Source organism: Crocuta crocuta, unplaced genomic scaffold (assembly GCF_008692635.1).
Source record: "Crocuta crocuta isolate KB4526 unplaced genomic scaffold, BGI_CrCroc_1.0 scaffold345, whole genome shotgun sequence".
Lineage (NCBI taxonomy): Eukaryota > Metazoa > Chordata > Mammalia > Carnivora > Hyaenidae > Crocuta > Crocuta crocuta.
This window is the reverse complement of record NW_027527574.1, coordinates 2,801,527-2,822,623: the sequence shown is the minus strand read 5'-3', so window position 1 is coordinate 2,822,623 and position 21,097 is coordinate 2,801,527. Positions and strand designations below refer to the sequence as shown.

The 21,097-nt window shown below is 35.8% G+C and overlaps 1 protein-coding gene and 1 pseudogene across 3 annotated transcripts in view; one reads left to right on the top strand and one right to left on the bottom strand.

Moving 5' to 3' along the window:
* Positions 1–21,097, top strand: part of IQCM (IQ motif containing M) — a 503,262-nt gene that overhangs the window by 125,845 nt on the left and 356,320 nt on the right. The window lies entirely within an intron of this gene.
* The window catches only part of LOC144237143 (small ribosomal subunit protein eS1 pseudogene), a 28,858-nt pseudogene continuing 17,210 nt past the window's right edge, over positions 9,450–21,097 (bottom strand).

The following is a 21,097-nucleotide window of genomic DNA, read 5'->3' as shown; positions in this document are numbered from 1 at the left end:
TTTTTCTGCATACCACTATTAACATGGTTTAGTTTCACTGAATGTTTGAAACAGTCACTGAGGTCTATTTAATAAGAGAATGTAACTAAAATTGCGAAAATTGCACATCTGTGGTTTCCTCAGGGGTACATGGTAATTTACTGGGCTCTTAAAATTGCCCAATTCTTTTTAGAATAAATAAATTATTCTTTTTTGTAATTTAAATTCAAGTTAGTTAACATCCAGTGTAGTGTTGGTTTGAGGAGTAGAGCCCAGTGACTCATCTCTTACATATGACACCAATTGCTCATCCCTAAGTGCCCTCCTTCATGCCCATTACCCACTTAACCTTCCCCCCCTCCCCCACCAACTCTCCTGTAGAAACTCTCAGTTTGTTCTGAGGGTTCATAAGAATCTCTTACGGTTTGCCTCCTCTCTGTTTTTATCTTATTTTTCCTTCCTTTAAATTATTCTTTTTTTAAATTTATTTTTTAAATTATTCTTATTAAAGGAAAAAGGAAAGGAAATTAGAACATGGGAGTTAAGACAAAGTCATGATTTCTATTCATTAGACTTATGTATATTATTATGTATGATATATAATAATTGTATCTTATATATATANAGCCTGACGCGGGGCTCGAACCCACAAACTTCGAGATCATGACCTGAGCCGAAGTCAGACGCTCAACCGACTGAGCCACCCAGGTGCCCTGAAGCCTTGACTTTTAAAGTGGTACAATAGTTCCCCTTTGATAGTACCAAATCCTATATATATTATGTGTACATATACAGATGTACCTATTGTAAAGTTCAATTTATAAATTAGGCATACTAAGAGACTAACAATAACTAATAATAAAACAACAATTATAACAATATACTGTAATAAAAGTTACATGTATATGGTCTCTCTCTCAAAATATTTTATTGTACTATACCCACCTTCTTCCTGTGATGATGTGAAATGATAAAATGTCTATTGATGAGATGAAGTGAGGTGAATGACATAGACATTATGACAGCATTAGGCTTCTATTTACCTTCTGACAGTATGTTAGAAGGAAGATCATCTGCTTCTGGATCCTGGTTGGCCATGGGTACTGAAACCACATAAAGTGAAAGTGCAGGTAAGGGGGCTATATTATAAGCACAGTAGTGAAGGCACTGAAGTTGTTCTAGTTGCTCTAATGAGATTAGAATTCTGGCTCTGCCAGTTTCTAACTGGGAAACCTCATCCAAGTGACTTAATCAATCTATGATTCAGTTTTCTCCTTGATTACATGGGGAATAATAACAATACCAACCTCAAAGTTTTTAAATTATGCTTATAACATGTATAACATACATCCTGGTGCTTAAGAAAATTGAGCTCTGACTATTAACTTCAGTTCTCTAGATATAAATAATAAAGCATGTATAGACTTGAGAATGTGGTGTTTGGTGACCTAACTCTGACCCCATGCTGAAGGATATATTACTAGAAGCATAAGACCTACCTCTTTAACACACACTCAATCCTATCATAGCATGGAACTCAGGAAGTGAGCTTTTTTGTTATTGTGTAAACACAATCACTCTGACCTTTCCTGGATTCAAAGATTTTTGTCATTATTGTTGTTAGCATCCTGCTCTAGACCTTGAATCTGCCTGTTTACTCTGCAATTTAAATGAATGTCGTAAGTAACAGTGAAATTGATATTCCTCAAGCACCCCTTTCACTAGTCATTTCAGAGCTTTACCTCCATATTTATGATTTTAAGGGAATAGGCCTATGGTAGGAGCTCTTTAATGGAGTTTTTCAAAATAAAGTTCTGAGGAGAAGAGAAATGTGTCCAAAAAGCCCACCGTGCTCTACATGAGGTCCAGCTCTGTGTGTAGCCTGGTGTGAGTCCCATCAGTTCTTTGGGCTTTATTTTCACCATCAGTAATCTTCAAGGAAAGAATGAAACTATCTTCAATTGAAAGAACAAAAGGTTAGAATATTTCCCTTTCTTGTAGGGCTGCTTCTCAGATTTTAAAATCTCTGTACATAATTATTGACCAGAGAGAAGTGGACCAACCCCCAGCCTTTGCTCTTAGCAAGATTTCTTACCTCACCTGACTTGGCAGATTTACAGCCTTGAGACCCTTGGGATGAATCTCATTAAGTTTTACCTTTAACTCTGTCTACATCAGTGTCCATAAGACACCTAGGACTTCCAGGTCACCTCTTATCATCAAAGCCCCACTTCCCTCTCTCTAATTATATATGCCTTTTTCATGACCTCATCCCTTACCCTTTTTGCTCCTAGAAACTGTTTACTCTTGTCCCTGGAATCATAGCCAGTAACCAGCAAAAGCCCTAAATCTTTACCTTCTGCTAAGTGTTCCCTTCATCTCTTGGTCTCACTGAAATCTGTGCTCTGTCCCTAGACCTGAGGACATTTCTTTCTCTTCTGTTCTCTCAAGAGGTGATTGTTCTCTCTCCCACATCTCTCTTGTCTGGGATTGGAGATGGAGAAGTGACCTTATTCCTCATGCTTCTTCCAGACCATTCTCCCTTCCTCTTCTCTAACATAAATCCAGCTTTGAATCCCATGTTATCAAATGATATCCTCCATTATCTCGTCTTCTTACAGTAATCTGTTGGTTTGCATCCATTTTCTCATATCTTAAGGAATTTAGCCCCTGGGCCCTTATGGCTTTCTCTAGAATCAGTCTTGTAATAACTGTGATTTGGGTGACCAAATAAATAAGCTCTCTGACTCATTGGCTTCTGCATTCCTTGAGCCCTTTTCCTTAAAAGATTTTGCTTTCCATAATACTACATATATTCTCTAATAGTTACACCTTTGAAATATTTCCAAAACCTGATGTTGAAGAGCACTATTATTCAACCAGATCACCTTCCAAATTCTAACAATATTTTTAAATCCCCACTAAGAGTTTTGGGACACTAGTGCTCATAGAGGCCTGGCCTTAAATTTTTGAATTTCTTCTCTAGCTGTACTCCTTCCCTTGGTAATTTTATCCAAGCTGTGGCTCTAAGTATCATTTATATGCTGATGACTCCAAACTTATCTCTAGCCTGTTGTTCTCCTGAACTCCATCTCACATTCAACTGCTTAATCAGCTGTCTACTTGAATTTTTAGCAGGCATTTCAAACCTAACATGTCCAACTCAGGAACTTCATAGGTGTTATTCTCTTTTCCTAGAAAGCTCCTTCTCTTAGATATCACAGGCATCACTCTTTGAACACTTCTGGGTGTTGTCCAATTGCCTCCTTACCTATGGGGTCATTCCTGGCCAGTTTATTATAGCAGCAATCATACCTGCAGTGGTGTTACATCTCTTGCTTTACTTTGATCTCTAACAGTTGAGATCTCAGGACACATTGCTTCTTTCATTTATCTGACTTTGTCTGCCTCCTCCTGCTAGAATGTAAAATCCATGAAGACAGTTTTGACTGATTTATTCACCACTAAATCCCTTATATCCAGAATCATTCTTGGCACATAGGAAGTACTCACTGTATGAGTGAAGATGCCATTTTATTTTCTAGAAGACTGGTACCAATTTGCATATTTATTTTTTCTATTTAATGAAGAAATTTATCTAATTTATTAGAATACTTATTTTCACCCATAGAGCTCCTGTATGCTATTTTAAATAATTCTTTTAATATTTTTATTTTTGAGATAGAGAGAAAGAGAGACCAATATGAGCGGGGGATGGGCAGAGACTGAGTGAGACACAGAATCTGAAGCAGGCTCCAGGCTCTGAGCTGTCTGCACAGAGCCTTGAAGCAGAGCTTGAACCCATGGACTGAGCGATCATGACCTGAGCCGAAGTCGGAGGCGTAACTGACTGAGCCACCAGGGGCCCCCTCATATATGCTGTTTTCATTTTGAATACAAAATACAGCCTATAAAAATACAGCTTTATACGTGTGTGTGTGTGTGTGTGTGTGTGTGTGTGTGTGTTTCTGAGAACATGGTGAACAACTGTGTGAGGAAAGACTTTTGAGTACAGAACACTTAAAAATGCTAGTTAAATATTAAAATATAAGATTAAAAACCTGGCTGAACTAGCAGGAAGGCATAAAAAATAAAACTAGAAAAATACATGGAAGTCTAATTCCACAAGGGTTTGATATTATTTAGAGTAGTTGGTTTTGAGGGCTCATACCTCTTCCTGGTAGCTTAGAACTTTCTTAGTGAAAACAAACAAGGAAGAAAAAACTTGTATTACTTCTGTCCTTTTTCCTTTCAATCAAACATATATATATATATATGTATATATATATGTATGTATATATTAGTATTTATTAAGTCTCAGGAATCCAGAATTAGATTAATGGATTAATAGATTAATTTTTGTCATGATGAATTATCACTTGTTCATGGATTGCCCTCTTTTAGTTCATTTATTTAATAATATTGATAGCAACTGACATCTACTTATGTGCCCTTGCCAAATACTATCACTTTGCTTCCACCCTAGATTCGTAGATTTAGAGTTCTATTAAATTCTTGATATTAATCATCTATTGTATTGTGATTAGTCTTTTCACTTCCTTTTAAGAGTGTCTTTGATAAACAAATGATATTGATTTAAATATGGCAAAATTGAACAAAAATATTACCCTCTTTGGGACAGCAAAATGAAGTACTGTAGGTTTGCTCTTCCCCTAATCTGAACTTCTTGCTATCATTGTCCATTATTCTAATTTTGTCTTTTATTTAACTGTAATCTCACAAGCCATGCCATAATTGTCATTATTTTATAAAGATGATGTTTCTTTTTTTTCTTTTATAGTTTATTGTAGGGGCGCCTGGATGGCTCAGTCTGTTGAGTGTCCAACTTCAGCTCAGGTCATGATCTCACGGTTCGTGGGTTCGAGCCCCACGTCGGGCTTTGTACTGACAGCCCAGAGCCTGGAGCCTGTCTTCAGATTCTGTGTCTCCCCTTCTCTCTGACCCTCCCCTGCTCACGCTGTCTCTTTCTCTCTCAGGAATAAATAAAACATTAAAAAAAATGTATAGTTTATTGTCAAGTTGGTTTCCATATAACACCCAGTGCTCATCCCAACAAGTGCCCTCCTCCATGCCCATCACCCCCACCCTCATCAACCCTTAGTTTGTTCTCAGTATTCAAGAGTCTCTCATGGTTTGCCTCCCTCCCTCTCCCTAATTGTTTTTCCCCATTCCCTCCCCCATGGTCCTCTGTTAAGTTTCTCCTATTTCACTTGTAAGTGAAAACATATGGTATCTGTCCTTCTCTGCCTGACTTAATTCACTTAGCATAACACCCTCAAGTTTCATCCACGTTGCTACAAATGGTCAGATTTCATTCTTTCTCATTGCCATGAAGTATTCCATTGTATAGATAAACCATATCTTCTTGATCATTCATCAGTCGATNCCTTACAGATTTTGTATACTAGCCCTTTATCTGATATGTCATTTGCAACTCTCTTTTCCCATTCTTCTAGTTGCCTATTAGTTTGATTCCCTTGCCATGCAGAAGCTTTTAATCTTTTTTTTTTAATATTTTTTTATTTATTTCTAGGAGAGAGAGAGACAGCGTGAGCAGGGAAGGGTCAGAGAGAGAGGGAGACACAGACTCCGAAATAGGCTCCAGGCTCTGAGCTGGCAGTCAGCACAGAGCCCAACGCGGGGCTCGAACCCACGAACCGTGAGATCATGACCTAAGCAAAAGTTGGACGCTCAACTGACTAAGCCACCCAGGCGCCCCCAGAAGCTTTTAATCTTGATGAGGTCCCAGTAGTTCATTTTTGCTCTTGATTCCCTTGCCTTTGGGGATGTGTCAAGTAAGAAATTGCTGCGGTTGAGGTCAAGGAGGTTTTTTTCCTGCTTTCTCCTCTAGGGTTTTGATGGTTTCCTGTCTCACATTCAGGGCTTTTATCCATTTGAGTTTATTTTTGTGTATGGTGTGAGATATTGATCTAGTTTCATTCTTCTGCATGTTGTTGTCCAGTTCTCCCAGCACCATCTGTTATACAGGCTGTCTTTTTTCCATTGGATACTCTTTTCTGCTTTGTCAAAGATTATTTGACCCTTCATTTGTGGGTCCAATTCTGAGTTCTCTATTCTATTCCATTGGTCTATGTGCCTGTTTTTGTACCAACACCATAGTGTCTTGATGATGACGGCTTTGTAGTAGAGGCTAAAGTCTGGGATGGTGATGCCTCCCGTTTTGGTTTTCTTCTTCAATATTACTTTGGCTATTCGGAATCTTTTGTGGTTCCATACAAATTTTAGGATAGTTTGTTCTAGCTTCGAGAAGAATGCTGGTGCAATTTTGATTGGGATTGCTTGAATGTGTAGATTGCTTTGGGTAGTAATGACATTTCAACAATATTTATTCTTCCGATCCATGAGTATGGAATGTTTTTCCATTTCTTTGTGTCTTCTTCAGTTTCCTTCATAAATTTTCATCATACAGATCTTTTACATCTTTGATTAGGTTTATCCCTAGGTATTTTATGTTTTTTTTTTTTTTTTTGGGTGCAATTGTGAATGGGATCAGTTTCTTGATTTCTTTTTCTGTTGCTTCATTATTGGTGTATAAAATGCAACTGATTTCTGGACGTTGATTTTGTACCCTGCGACTTTGCTGAATTTATGGATCAGTTCAGTAGGCTTCTGGTGGAGTCTGTCGGCTTTTCCATGTAGAGTATCATGTAAAAAGATTATATTTTTTTAGATTTGCCTGTACCCAGGTAGGTAGCAAGAATCGCAAAAAACTTACAAATTTTCAAAATGACATGCAGATAGACATGGTATGTCCTTCCTTTTATTTAGGCATTTGTAAGATTTCAATAATATTTTATAGTTTTCTGCATGTATTTTTTAGATTTATTTCTGTTCATTTGAAGTTTTTGACGGTATATTAAATGCTATTAAAATCTTATTTTATCCTCACCCCCATTTCTGCAACATAGAAACACAGTTAATCTTTTTATATGGACCTTACATCTTATAGACTTTATAAATTAACATAATTTCTAGTAGTTAATCTGTTTTATCTGTTGATTCTTCTAGATTTTCTAAATACATCATCATGTTGCCCATGAATGATGACAGTTTATGTTCTTTTCTTCCTATTCGACTTTTTATTTATTTTTTATTACCTTATTGCATTTGTTAACCCTCGTGCACAATGTAACACAGAATTGGTGAGCAGCCTTCTCATTTTCTATCTCAGAAAGAATTATTATGTATATTAGCAATAAGTATAATGTATAGTATTTGTTAAAACCTATGTATTTTATTTAAGAAGACTCTACTTAGCTAAGACGTTATATCATGAGTCAGTGTTGAATTTTCTTAGATGATTTTATTCTTATCTCAAGATAATTATATGATTTCTCTCCTTTGTTCTCAATGTAGTGAATTATGCCTATTGATGTTCAGATGTGAAACAAAACTTCAACCTTGGAATAAGCTGAACTTGAATTTAATTTGCTAATGTTATATTGAGGATTTTTAAACTTATTTTGAAAAGAGAAATGGCTTGTAATTTTCCTTGTTTATAATGTTCTTGGCAGGATTTGGCATTGAGTTATAATGAACATTATACAATAAGTTGGAAACTATTCCCACTTTGTTCATTTGCTTGAAGAATTTCTGTAAGATTGTGCTATTTTTTTCTTAAATATTGGGGAGAAATCACTAATGATGCCACCTGGCCTGGAAATTTCTTGATATGAAATTTTAAAATCACAGATTAAATGTCTTTAATAAAATTGGAACCGAGGAAACTGTTTTATTCTTATGTCAGTTTTTATAAGTTATGTTTATAGAAATATGTCTAAATTGTCAAAAGTGTTCCCATAAAGTTGTCCATAATAACATTTGTACTGATGTCTCCTTTTTAATTTTCTATATTAATTATTTAAGTTTTCTCTCTATCCCTCCTTTCCTTCCTTTTTCTCTTGGGTCAGCTGTGCTGAATGTCAACTTTATTCTTTTTTTTTTTTTTTAGAAGTAACTTTTAGCTTTCTGGTTTTCATTATAGCTTTCTATTTCATGAATTTATAGTAATCATTATATTTTCCAGCTCTTCATGTTGGCCAGCTCTGAGTGAGCACTTTCTTTGAAACCCTGATATGTGTCATTAGATTTTCCATCAGCATTTACTCATTACAATGAACATTTTCTAAACACTGTTATATTTAGTAAATTATCAGTTACTGCGATGGAATCTTCTTCCAATAAAATGGATGAATTTTAGGAGGACAGCACTTACCCTTTAAAAATAGCCAGTAGAGAAGCACCTGGGTGGCTGAGTCGGTTAAGCAACTGACTCTTGATCTCAGCTCAGGTCTTGAGCTCAGGGTTGTGAGTTCAAGCCCCACATTGGGCTTTTCTCTGAGCATGAAGCCTGCTGAAAAAAAAAATAGCCAATAAAATGGTAGACATGTGGGAACTCAAAAAATGCTTTATAAATAGCTTTTGTTCCCCTGTGAAGATAACTGAAAATAAACAAAACTTGCTGTTAGACTCCCTTTGTATTGAGATCAGTAGCCAAATGTTATGTTTCATTTTTTTCTGTTATAAAAATACATACAGACATACATATTAAAGAACAATTTGAAAAAAAGGAAAAAAAAAAAACTTGTCCATGAATGCCACCACCCTCTCAACAGCCATGCTTAGCAACTTGGTTTATTTCCTTTCAATTTTGTTCCTTTGTGTCTTTTTAAAACCTAGTGTCAATACTTAAAACTTTTGTTTCTAGTAAAGTCTAATGTAATAGTTTTCTTTCATTAATTGTAATGAGTGTCCATTTCATTTTCTCTCAATGAGTACAGGGAATTCTCCCCCATGTACCAGTGCAACTCTCCAGCTTCTTCACTTGCCCCTCAGAGGTTATTCAGGTACTAGTCAGCTTGGGTTGCTACAACAAAATGCCATAGACTGGTTGGCTTAAACAACAGAAATATTTTCTCACAGTTCTGGAGACTGAAAGTCTGAGATCAGGGTACCTCCGTGATTGGGCTCTGATGAGAACTGTCATCCTGGCTTGCAAACAGCTGGCTTCTGGCTGTTTTGTCATATGGCCTTTTCTGAGAGGGCACATTCAGAGAGAGAGCTATCTGGTCTCTTTTTAGAGGGCCACTAATCTCTTCATGAGGGCCCCACCCTCATGACATCATCTCAACTTAATTGCCAAAGGCTCCATCTCCAAATATCATCACCCTGGGGGGTAGGCTTTCAACATAAGAATTTGCAGAGAGCACAATTCAGTCTGTAGTACTCAGTACCAAAGGGGCAAAAACCATGTTCTTTGTTCCTGCCTTTTGACAGTATGTGAAGCCAGCTGAAGATAGGAAGGGAAAAGGGTAGAGAGGTATTTTCAACTCATTTTGGAAGTGGAAAATAGATTTTTTAAAATAATACATTCTTTTTTTAAAATCACAAATAAGATTTTCTGTTTGTCACCATTAAGTATCTGAATTTTAAACAGATTCTTGGACTGGTGGGCTCATATCCATCAGCTTGTTCAATGTGAACACCATTCTCATCCCCAGTAGCTTTTCCAGAACTATTATCTTCATTGTGAAGCTCCACAGCTTTTCCAATTCAGACTTGGGCTTCTTCAGCATTTTTACTTTTCTAACAAAGACATTAGGAGGTGGATAAATAAAGTGACACATCTTTTCAGTGTCTTTTCTGATGCTGTCTAGAATCAATTTATTGATCACTTCTTTTAAGTCATTTGTCTCCACTTTTTGGGTCATTATTTCTATTATTTTTTTCTGAATCTGGAGGACATGTTGGTGCTGAGCATAAGAGGTCTTCTGAATCTGACTGTTGCTTTATTTATTTATAAAACCAACACAAGCTAATAAAGCAAATAACCATTGGTGGTCTTGATATCTGCGTGAGCTTCAATCATGGTCTGCCCTTTTTTGACCATGAAGCACATTTTGTCATGGGTAAGATCCATGCCATGGAAATTAGGTAGTTTTTGCCCTGAACATCCTCAGTAACTAGCTTGAATTTTCTAAATATGATTCAAGTCAGCTATTCTGTAGATCAGCAAGGCTCACTTTAAAAACATGACCATTGAGGACATTAGATGTGATTTTGGTTTCTTGAGTTTTGGTAACTAGTGTTTTTCTAATATTTCTTCTACTGAATGTATCTGGTGCTTTCATATCATACCAATCTTTCTTAGAAAATGGATCAAAAACTTTCTTCTTGGCTCCTTTTTGCTGCCTTTCATAAGATGCTTGTTCTTCCCCCAAAATAATAATTTCTATACATTCTAAATAGATTTAATTTTATTCAGAAATCCACTATATTACAACAGGTGCAGTGAGAGGGAGATGATGCTGGCCTCATGTACATTTAAACCATTGCTACTTGCCTTTTTAACTCTTTGGTCCTCTATCTCCCCCAATTCTGCAGTAATAATCAAGTACCTTCTCATAAATATTTTCATTTATTGATGCAATGTTAGTTATTATTTTGTACCAAGGCAATTCCAAAAATGGTTTGAAAAAGCTGAAATTTAAGATATTTAAAATATTTTTGTTTTTTATTTTTTGCCACAATGGCTGCGAAAAACATTAATTGAAAGATGTTTTAACAAAATAATAGAATAAATTTGTTTTTAATATACTAATAACATAATTTGTATCACTCCTTACTGGTAAGTTTCTTTTTGTATGTTCTATCCATGATTCTCATGGGATTTTCAGGCCAAGCTCATCTAACTTTTTCCATTGTTGGTATGAAGAAACTAAATAGTAAAAAGTTTGCAGGTAGCTCAAATTTCAAGAATTTTCTGATTCCCACTTTTTGTTCTATTTTATTGTATTACTTTATATAGGTTCATATTGTCTTATATGTATCTATGAATATTTTCCTCTTTAAATATAAAATTGGGATATTTTGTTCACTATCTTTTCTTTTCTAAAGTAAGCTCTATACCCAAAGTGGGACTTGAACTTGTGACCAAAAGTAGCATGTTCTACTGAGTGAGCCAGCCAGATGTCCCTAAAATTGAGATATTTTAAGGCTATATTTTATGACAAAACAGAGTGATTCAATGTAGGATGGGCTTATAAAGTGAGAATTTTGTAGTACATAAAATGTTATGAACTAAAGGATAGTGTAAATTCATGTGATTTTTGAGTTTTTCTCCATCTGATACCAGGTAGTCTAATTATGGTGTTTCTTACTACTGTACATATTTTTTAGAATTACATTTTCAGTTAGGCTTCCAAGCTTATCAATAATGTTACATGATATACAATTTTAGAGTGTTAGTCTTTATGTTGAATTATAAATTAATTTGTATTCCTGTTTCAGTATGTAGCAATATAATAGGAAAGGTAGCTTTCTTGCATTATTCCCCATTGCTCATGTTAATAGATATTTCATAAAGACACAAGTGTTTTGTCTGAAAATGAACCTTGCCTCATCATCTTTAGGAAAATGTAAAAAGTATTTTTAATGTACTAAATTCTAAACAATCAAAAATTTTCATGCTGGGAGAAATGCATACTATGATATTAAATCTCTAAGAGATACTTGAAGAATGTGAAAAAGCTCTTTTTATTCTATTACAAAAATTCCTGTGTCCTGAGATCCAGGTATTTATCTGTTCATTTATATACTGTCAGGAAAAGGAAAACCAACAAGGTTTAGCTAATTTTAGTTAAGCAAATTTCTGAAATTTCAAGAGATTGAATATATAGTCTATAAATATTGATGATGGCAGGAAGATACATTCCACAGTGGATTACACCTATTTCTTATTCAAAATAATCTTGGAATATTTAAACATTACAGGTAGGTAATTCATTTATATATCCTGAAGCAAGATTTAAAGGGGATCATTAGACCAGTGATGTTAATAAAAATAAAATGTGAGATGTACTTATAATTTAAATCTTCTGGGGTGCAAGGGTGGCTCAGTAGGTTAAACATTCAACTCTTGATTTTGACTCAGGTCATGATCTCACAGTTTTTGAGTCTACTTGGGATTCTCTCTCTCCCCCTCTCTCTGCCCTCCCCCTCTGTCTCTAAAATATGAATACACTTAAAAAAATAGATTTTCTAGTAACCATATAAAACAAGAGAAACTGATGAAATATATTTTAAACATACTGAATTTAACTTAATATATATAAAACTTATTATTTAATATGTAATCAGTATGAAAAAATATTGGTATCATATTTTATATTCTTTTTTCTTACTATGTCTTTAAAATCTGGTGTATACTTTAACATACAGCACAACTCAATTCATATTAGCCACATTTCAAACGCACAAAGCCACACGTTACCATACTGAAAACACAGCGTTGGATTTTGGGCTCCAGTGGACATTGATCACTCATTTCTATGATAATGCTTGGCACATTGTAAATGGACAGTAAATGTTTAAAGAAAAGAAGAAAAAAAGATAGAAAAGAAAGGTCATAGAAGTTTGTAGCCTGATTGGACTATATATAGTCACTTACTAGAGGGATGACCTTGGTAAGGGTATTTGCCCTTCTACAGTGTTCTTTTGTAGGAATGAGACATTTGTATGTCCCTTTCAGTATTACTGTGAGAGAATTAAATGAGGGTAACAGAGGTAGAGCACCTGCTTGGTTTCTTACTATCCCATTTCCTTTCTGAAATCTGCATTGTCCTATATTAGATGACTTAATCTATTTATATCCACTTTTATTAGATTTTGTAAGTTGCCCCACCAAACATTACATTTTTTTTTCAGTTAAAGTGAGTGGAAAGGAAGGAACTAGAATCAGAGTAGGAGGTTCTTGGCATCAAGATTATAGCCAAGGACAATTATGTTAAATTACTTAGCATGCTGTGAAATTAATTGCCCATGATCTTAACTATAAATATTTAATATTTAATTTATAAAACATCCTTTAAACATGCAGGTCTACATTCAGATACATGAACATTTTGGTAAATAAGCTTCAGTCAGATAGACAGTTTAAAAACTTAATGGCATGATCAATTCAGACCTTATTTCCCTTCTGCTCAGACCTGACCTACTCAGGGACTTGAAGCAAGAAGTAGAAGTATGATTTTTTTTCCTTCCTCCATATACACATTCACATACACAATATAAAATACATGCATAGGCGTGCAGAAAACATACACATATGGTACTGGGCTGGCTTCATGGGCATGTGACCCTGCGGCCCACAGGACTCTGTCCTCAGAAGGGGATCAGCTCTTGGGGATTAGTGCTCTCTGGCCATTGTCTTGAACTTCTAAGTAATTAACCTTTAAATCTGTGGTTTGTAAGTAAGTCTAACAGGATAATGGAACATGAATGGGAAGCTTGGGGCCTTAATTCTCAATTGGTCCCACCCCCTCCTCCCTACTTATACCCCACGGATGGAGTCTTGATCACCCTCTCCCGGGATCCAGACCCACAACTGCACACACATGCCCTCTGCCCTGTTTGTATTTTCAGAGCAAGGGTTCTGGTGAATGGGTGCAGCGTGCACACCTGATGATCTGCACTCACCCAGCAAGTGTTCCCATGCCCTAGAGAGCACAAAAATAAATGGCAAGTCAAAACCACCTTGACAGACTGAAAGTGACCAATGAGTAAATGGAAATCTGTTATGATGTGATGAATAATTATAAAGTTAAACCTGTGTCAGCACTACACAGGTCATAAAACAGAATATTGTCAGCACTCAGTAGCTACCCCCACTCCCACTTTGTCTCCTCCCCATTGGAACACTCGTGTTCACCTCCCAGTATGAACCATCAGCTTTAGTTTTGTGGTAACAATTTCCATGCTTCTTTGTAGGTTTACCACCCAGACTGATAAAGAATTATTGGTGCCTATTTTTAAAAAATTATATAAATTAGGGGCGCCTGGGTGGCTTAGTCGGTTAAGCGTCCGACTTTCGCTTAGGTCATGATCTCGCGGTTCGTGGGTTCGAGCCCCGCGTCGGGCTCTGTGCTGACTGCCGGCTCAGAGCCTGGAGCCTGTTTCAGAGTCTGTCACTCCCTCTCTCTCTGACCCTCCCCTGCTCATGCTGTCTCTCTCTCTCTCTCTCTCTCCTAGAAATAAATAAAACATTAAAAAAAAACCCAAAAAATTGTATAAATTAAATTATATATAGTTTATGTGTCCTACCTCTTTTGCTCAACATTGCTTGCAAAATTTTTCCATGCTGTTATAGATTACTGTTATCTTGTTCACTTTCACTAATGTACGGTGTGCCATTTTGAGAATACATCATGCAGCATTTAGTCTATTCTTGATGAACATTTAAGTTGTTTCCACTTTAGGGCTGTATCAGCATTACTGTGCATGTCTCCTGCTATGGGTCTGCAAGAGGTTCTCTAGAGTATATACCAAGGAGAGAGTTTTCTGGTTCATGAGCTATATATATACTTTAAACTTCTCAATAATGCCAAACTATTCCAAGGCTGGCACTAATTCACATTCACGCTTTCAGGGAATGAAGTCCCATTGTTTCATAGCCTCTTCAGCACTTGAAATTGTTAAAATTGTAAATTTTTGCCAATCGGTTGAGATTCAGTGTTTAAAATTTTAAGATTTGCATTTTTCTGATTATTGATGAGGTTGAACTTCTCATATGCTTTTTTAAAAATGATTTACAAATGTTTATTTTTGAGAGAGACAGATACAGACTGTGAGTGGGGGAGGGGCAGAGAGAGATGGCGACACAGAATCCGAAGCAGGCTCCAGGCTTTGAGTTGTCAGCACAGAGCCTGATGTGGTGCTTGAACCCATGAACCTTGAGATCATGACCTGAGCCAAAATCTGGCACTTACCTCACTGAGACACCCAGATACCCCTCATATGCTTCTTAGCCATTTGGATTTTCTCTTTATTTTTTTAAGTTTATTTATTTTGAGACAGTGAGAGAGAGAGTGAGAGAAAGAGAGAGAAGCAAACCATGAAACAGACTCTTAACTATGATGAACAAACTAATGGTTACCAGAGGGGAGGTAGGTGGGAGGAAGGGTAAAATGGGTGATGGGGATTAAGGAGAACACTTGCTGTGATGAGCACCAGGTGTTGTATGGAACTGTTAAATCACTATATTGTACACTTGAAACTCATATTATACCGTATGTTAACTAACTGGAATTTAAAATAAACCTTTATGAAAAGAGTATAAATGGTAAAGTATACATGATAGTTGTACTTTAAATATACCTATTTATGTACAAGTGATTTAATAATTCCAAATGAGAATTCTTCCCCTTAACTATAAAAGATGTTGAAATCACCTGCTTACATCATTTACAAACCTCTTTTCCTTCTTAAAATTTCGGTTAGTTATTTATTGATTGCGTCATCTAGGCTAGGGTCATACTCCTATGTCATGCTTATTTTTCTTGAGGATTTTGTAGACTTTTCTCTATTGCCTTCTAGCTTGTAGCTTTGTTTTTTATAGGTATATTGTTCTTTTTTGCCTGTCTTTTATTTATGAATTCTTGTATATTTCTGAGATATGTTTTGGCGAGCATTATACTATGATTTTCTTTTTATGACATAAAGTATGTCCTTCAATTTGTAGGTTCTAATCTTATTTTATTTCAATGATTATTTCTTAAACTATGTATTTAGTATATTTTTATTCTATTACTTTGTTTCTTTTCTTCTTTTGCCTGTTTACTATGTCTATCATTTTTCTTGTAATCCGTTTAAACTTTCTTTATTATGTTTCACGTTCACTTCTATCAATCCTATTTTCAGTGCCCCATACTCTGTCTTCATTTCTGCAAATGATTTAATATTTTCCCTTAATTTCTTTTTGGGCTCATTCAACTCAAGCAATGATCTCTGTTGTCTCACTATATTTTTCTACAGGTTTTATATTCTTTTATGGAGCATTCTTTAAATAGAGGCAATTACCATTTTTTCTCCAAAAACTTTCTTAGGAAGTATGTCTGGTTAAAAAGTTTATCTTATTTGTGGCAGTATTTTCATCTTTTTTTCCCCCCTGGCAACAGTTTTACCTCATGGTATTCATGTCTCATTAAAAAAAATACCTTTTACATTTTATTTGTTTCTGCAGTATATTACTATTATTATTATTATTATCATTATTATTTACTTTGAATGGAATTTATTCTTCCTAGACCAGCCATTTGTAGGAGGTNTTCCTGATTAAAGGAAAACACCTTTTTTTTAAAGTTTATTTAAAAATAAAAAATAAATAAATAAAAGTTTATTTTTGAAAGATATATATATGTATATCTTTTGAAAGATATAGATATGTCTATCTATATCTATATCTATATCTATATCATCTATCTATCATCTATATATAGAGAGAGAAAGTAGAGAGGATCAGAGAGAGAGAATCCCAAATAGACTACACATGGGGCTTGATCTCATGAACTGTGAGACCATGACCAGAACCGAGGTCAAGAGTTGGATGCTTAACCAACTAAGCCACCTAGGCTCCCCAAAGGAAAGCACCTTTAATGACACAGATCAGTGGTCTGCATGAATTATTTTAGACCTTGGTTCTCCTAAGCCATTTTATTTCCACTCTGAAGGACAACTCACATTGCTGAATGTCTCTCTATACCCACCTGGTTCAACTGGAGCCTGAGTCCTGAAAATATGCCCCATCTATGTGATTTCTCATTCAGTCCCAACTTCCCCACTTTTTGAGATCGTGAGAAAATGTGGTCCAGGGCACTTCTGCTATCAGAAAAGACACCTTATTTTCACTTTTCCCCCAGAGGGATTTGCTCTTCAAGATGTGGCTACATATTTTAGAGAGCTATCCTCTGCATTACTTAGGATCTACAATGGTGGCATCTTTAATTTCTTCTCTTTCATGTCCATTTAACTTTCATTTTTTGTTATTAAATTTTTTTTCATGTTTATTCATTTTTGAGAGACAGAACAAAGCATGAGTGGGGGAGGGGCAGAGAGAGACAGAAACAGAATCCTAAGCAGGCTCCAGGCTCTGAGCTGTCAGCACAGAGCCTGACATGGGGCTCGAACTCACTGAGTACGAGATCATGACCAGAACCAAAGTTGGACTCTCAACTGACTGAGCCACCCAGATGCCCCCATTTAACTTTCATTTATATTGGAAGTTCTTTTTCATATAGCATGCTTCCAGGTTTTAGATGGAAGGAATTTGCTTTTCTGATGTTTAATTTTTATTATTGATTTTGGACTATTTCCAAGAGAAGAAGGGGCAAAGATTATATTTTTATTCCTTGACTTTTAAGCCAGAAGGTCTGATACTATTTTGAGGAACTCAAGCAAATGCCAATAAAAAACCTCCCTGAAAGAGTTATAATCCACACATTAATCTTTAATGCAAAGCATATTATTATCTTTCTGTGCTTTTATGTTAAATGATAGTCTAATAACATTCTTAAAAGTTACTGATAAGATATGAAATTTAAAATAACACTTTAGTAGGGTTTATTAGTTTGTTAGTGCTGCTGTAACGAATTAAATTTATTGTCTCACAGTTCTGGAGGATAGATGTCTGTAACCAAGGTGTTGGCAGGATCACACTCCCTCTGAAGGGGTGATCCTTTCTTTGCTTTTTGAGTTTGTGGTAGCCTTAGGTGCTGATTGTCTTGTGGCATAGACATGTGCCAGTCTCTACCTCTGATTTTATATTATTGTCTTTCTGTATATCTCTGTGTTTTTCCTCTTCTTATAAGGACATGAGTCATATTGGATTAAGGGCCCACTCTACTTCAACATGACCTCATCTTAATTTAACTAATTATATATGCAGTGACCCTTGTCTCCAAAAAAAAGAGGTCATATTCAGAGGTACTAGCGGTTAGGAGTTCTACATATCTTTTTGGGGAACACAATTCAGTTTAGAATATAGGAGATTGTATCTTTGGGAAGATAATGGATTAACTAATTGTTCTAACTCACTGGTTTTTAACAGATAAACAAGTTTTTTGTAAAATAATTCTGTTCTTAAAAAACACAAATGTTGTGCTTTTTACAACAGTTATATTGAACCATTGAGACATATTGATTTCTTTATTTTAGTACCATGTTTACATTTGTATCATTCCTCAATTGGGAAAAAGGTGTTTGGAGAACTGTCAGTGATTAATATCTCAAGAGATATAAATTTAGCCCACCTTTACTTAGTTATCTACTCAGAGGCAGGTAAAATGTGTTACCATGTAGACAAGGAAATGTGGCCATTGGAATAGCATCTTGTTTTAGTTTGTAGGTAAATGAAATCTATTAAACTTTGATTTTAATAACTTGCCAATTCTGATGAAGTATATTCCACTTACTGGGGTGAAGGAATATTTAGATAAAGTATCCCTGTTGAAATAATAAAATATGTTGGATATAGTATGTTCTAAAAATATATTAAGAAATCACTGAAGAACTGAAAGGATAGTGGGGAATGCCACAAGTCAGTTTTTCTTTGACCGCCTGTAACTGGAATGGGAAACAGAATGTTGGAGTGCCAAACCGGTTTATGCCACGAAGGCCTTGTTGATGCTGTACATGTGGGAAAAGCAAGCATGTGGATAAGGAGGACAGAGTCAAGGCTTAGAATCTATGTTGGAGATTTTTATGAAAGAGCCTCCCCACAGTAGGCCAGGGTAAGAGTAAACTAGAATGAAACCCCTTCCTTCTCCACCAATTGTAGGAACTATTTTTTGTTTTTATTTCTTTGTTTGTTTTTGCTTTTTAAAAATGGGCTTATTGTTAACCAGCAAAGAAAAATATAAAAAAAATTCTCTGAGTTGCTGCCACACATGGGATCTTCCATGGACTTGTATCTAATTTTCATATAGCCTACCTTAGTGAGGAATCCTCAAGTTATGACTTAGTTTAAATTGGTTTCCAACTGGGTAGTGGTAGAAGAAAATGCAAAACCCTACTGACTAAGGAGAACTTAAATTATTTTTTTAAGGGCAAAAACCTTGTCCTTAAAAGTCAATGAGTTGATAAGAGCTTAGCACATGAGAAAACAATGGGAAAGGCACAAGAACCAACTGGAAAAAAGGACAATCATAAAGGATTCAGGTATTGGAATTATCAGATTCAAATGTAAAAACAATTATATAGTAGTATAAAAGGATTGAGAATATGAAAATATTTAGAGAGAATAAGTTATAAAAAGTTACATAAATTTGGATTACAAATAGTGGAGATTCTAGAAAATAGAAATAATAGGGAAAATTTATTATAAGATGGCCAACAGAACTAATAGGAAACACCTGTCCCTGATTAATGAGAAGTGCGGAAGTAACTGGCTATATAGGTTGTTCCCTTTGCTAATGCTCTGGGCTCAGACCTCTGGAGAATGATCTTCTCTGAGCCCACTAGCATAAAATAAATCTCCTCCCTTCCAAGATCTCCAAATGCTGCTTGGTTCTTCTGCTGGGTGATCCAGACCAGATTCCATAATAGAAACACAGTGAATATCTTGGGTAGCATGTCGGATGCAGCAGAAGAGACAACTAGTGAACTGATAGAGTAGAAGAAAGTACTTAGAATTCATTACAGAAAGACAAGTAGAATATATAGAAGAGAAGGCAAGAATTATGAAAATACTGTGAAGAGATCTAATATACATATGATCAGAGTCTAACAAGGAGAGGATAGTGCCTCTTAGGGATATGACAAAGACAAGATCTAAAGAGGTAATGGCTGAGATTATTCCAGAACTGATGAAAGACACCAGTCCTCACATCTAAGAAATTTAGTAAACCCTAATTTGGATAAATAAAATGAAATATATGCTTTGAAATATAGTGAAGATAAAGAAGACCAAACAAATAGAAATTATTTTTTTTTAAATATTTTTATTTATTTCTAGGAGAGAGAGAGAGACAGCGTGAGCAGGGGAGGGTCAGAGAGAGAGGGAGTCACAGACTGAAACAGGCTCCAGGCTCTGAGCTGGCAGTCAGCACACAGCCCGACGCGGGGCTCGAACCCACGAACCGCGAGATCATGACCTAAGCGAAAGTCGGACACTCAACCGACTAAGCCACCCAGGCGCCCCAAATAGAAATTATTTTTAAAGGCCAGCCAGAAAAGAAGAGACAGCGTGCTGACAGTCATACCTGCTAGTCTAAAAGTCTACACGCATAGTCAATATCTTTCAAGAGGTTCAATGAGGATGTGATTAAGTAAACAAAGACTCAGAGTGTTTATGACCAACAGAATCTCATGAAGGAAAAACTGAAGATGTACTTCAAGGGGCACCTGGGTGCTCAGTTGGTTAAGCAACCGACTTCAGCTAAGGTCATGATCGCATGGTTTGAGCCCCACGACCAGCTTTATGTCAACAGCTCAGAGCATGGAGTCTGCTTCAGATTCTATGTCTGTCTCTCTCTCTGCCCCTTTCCTGCTCGTACTCTGTCTCTCAAAAATAAATAAACTTAAAAAAAAAAAAGATGTACTTCAGAACAAGAAAGATGATCTGAGGGGCACCTGGGTGGCTCAGTCAGTTGAGCGGCTGACTTCAGCTCAGGTCATGATCTCACAGGCTCATGACTTCAAGCCCCATATCAGGCTCTGTGCCTGCCTCGGATTCTGTCTCTGTCTCTCTTCCCACCCCTCAAATATAAATAAACATTAAAAAATTTAAAAAAAAGAAAGATGATCTGAGATGGGAAAACTAAAATTCAAGGGAAAATATAGATTTAAAAAATCAGGAGTGCCTGGGTGGCTCAGTTGGTTAAGTGTCTGACTTCACCTTAGGTCATGATCTCACAGTTAGTGGGTTTGAGCCCTGTGTCAGGCTCTGTGCTGACAGCTAGCTCAGAGCCTGGAGCCTGCTTCAGATCCTTTATCTCCTTCTCTCTCTGACCCTACCCTGCTCAGGCTGTCTCTCTCTCTCAGAAATAAATAAAACATTAAAATTTTTTTAAAAAATCATAAATATCTACAAGAAAATAAAGATAAACTGATGATGTGCAATAGCAGTAATAATATGTAGTGGATCTAGAAAGTTTAATAAAATATTAAATAGTGATTATAATCGGTAATCACTATTAAAGGAACATAAAATTTAAAATATTCTAGGGAATTTAGTTTACCCAAAAAAGGATAAAATTTTTGTTATATTTGCATTTTTAATGTCTAGAATATCATTTTCTAAAGG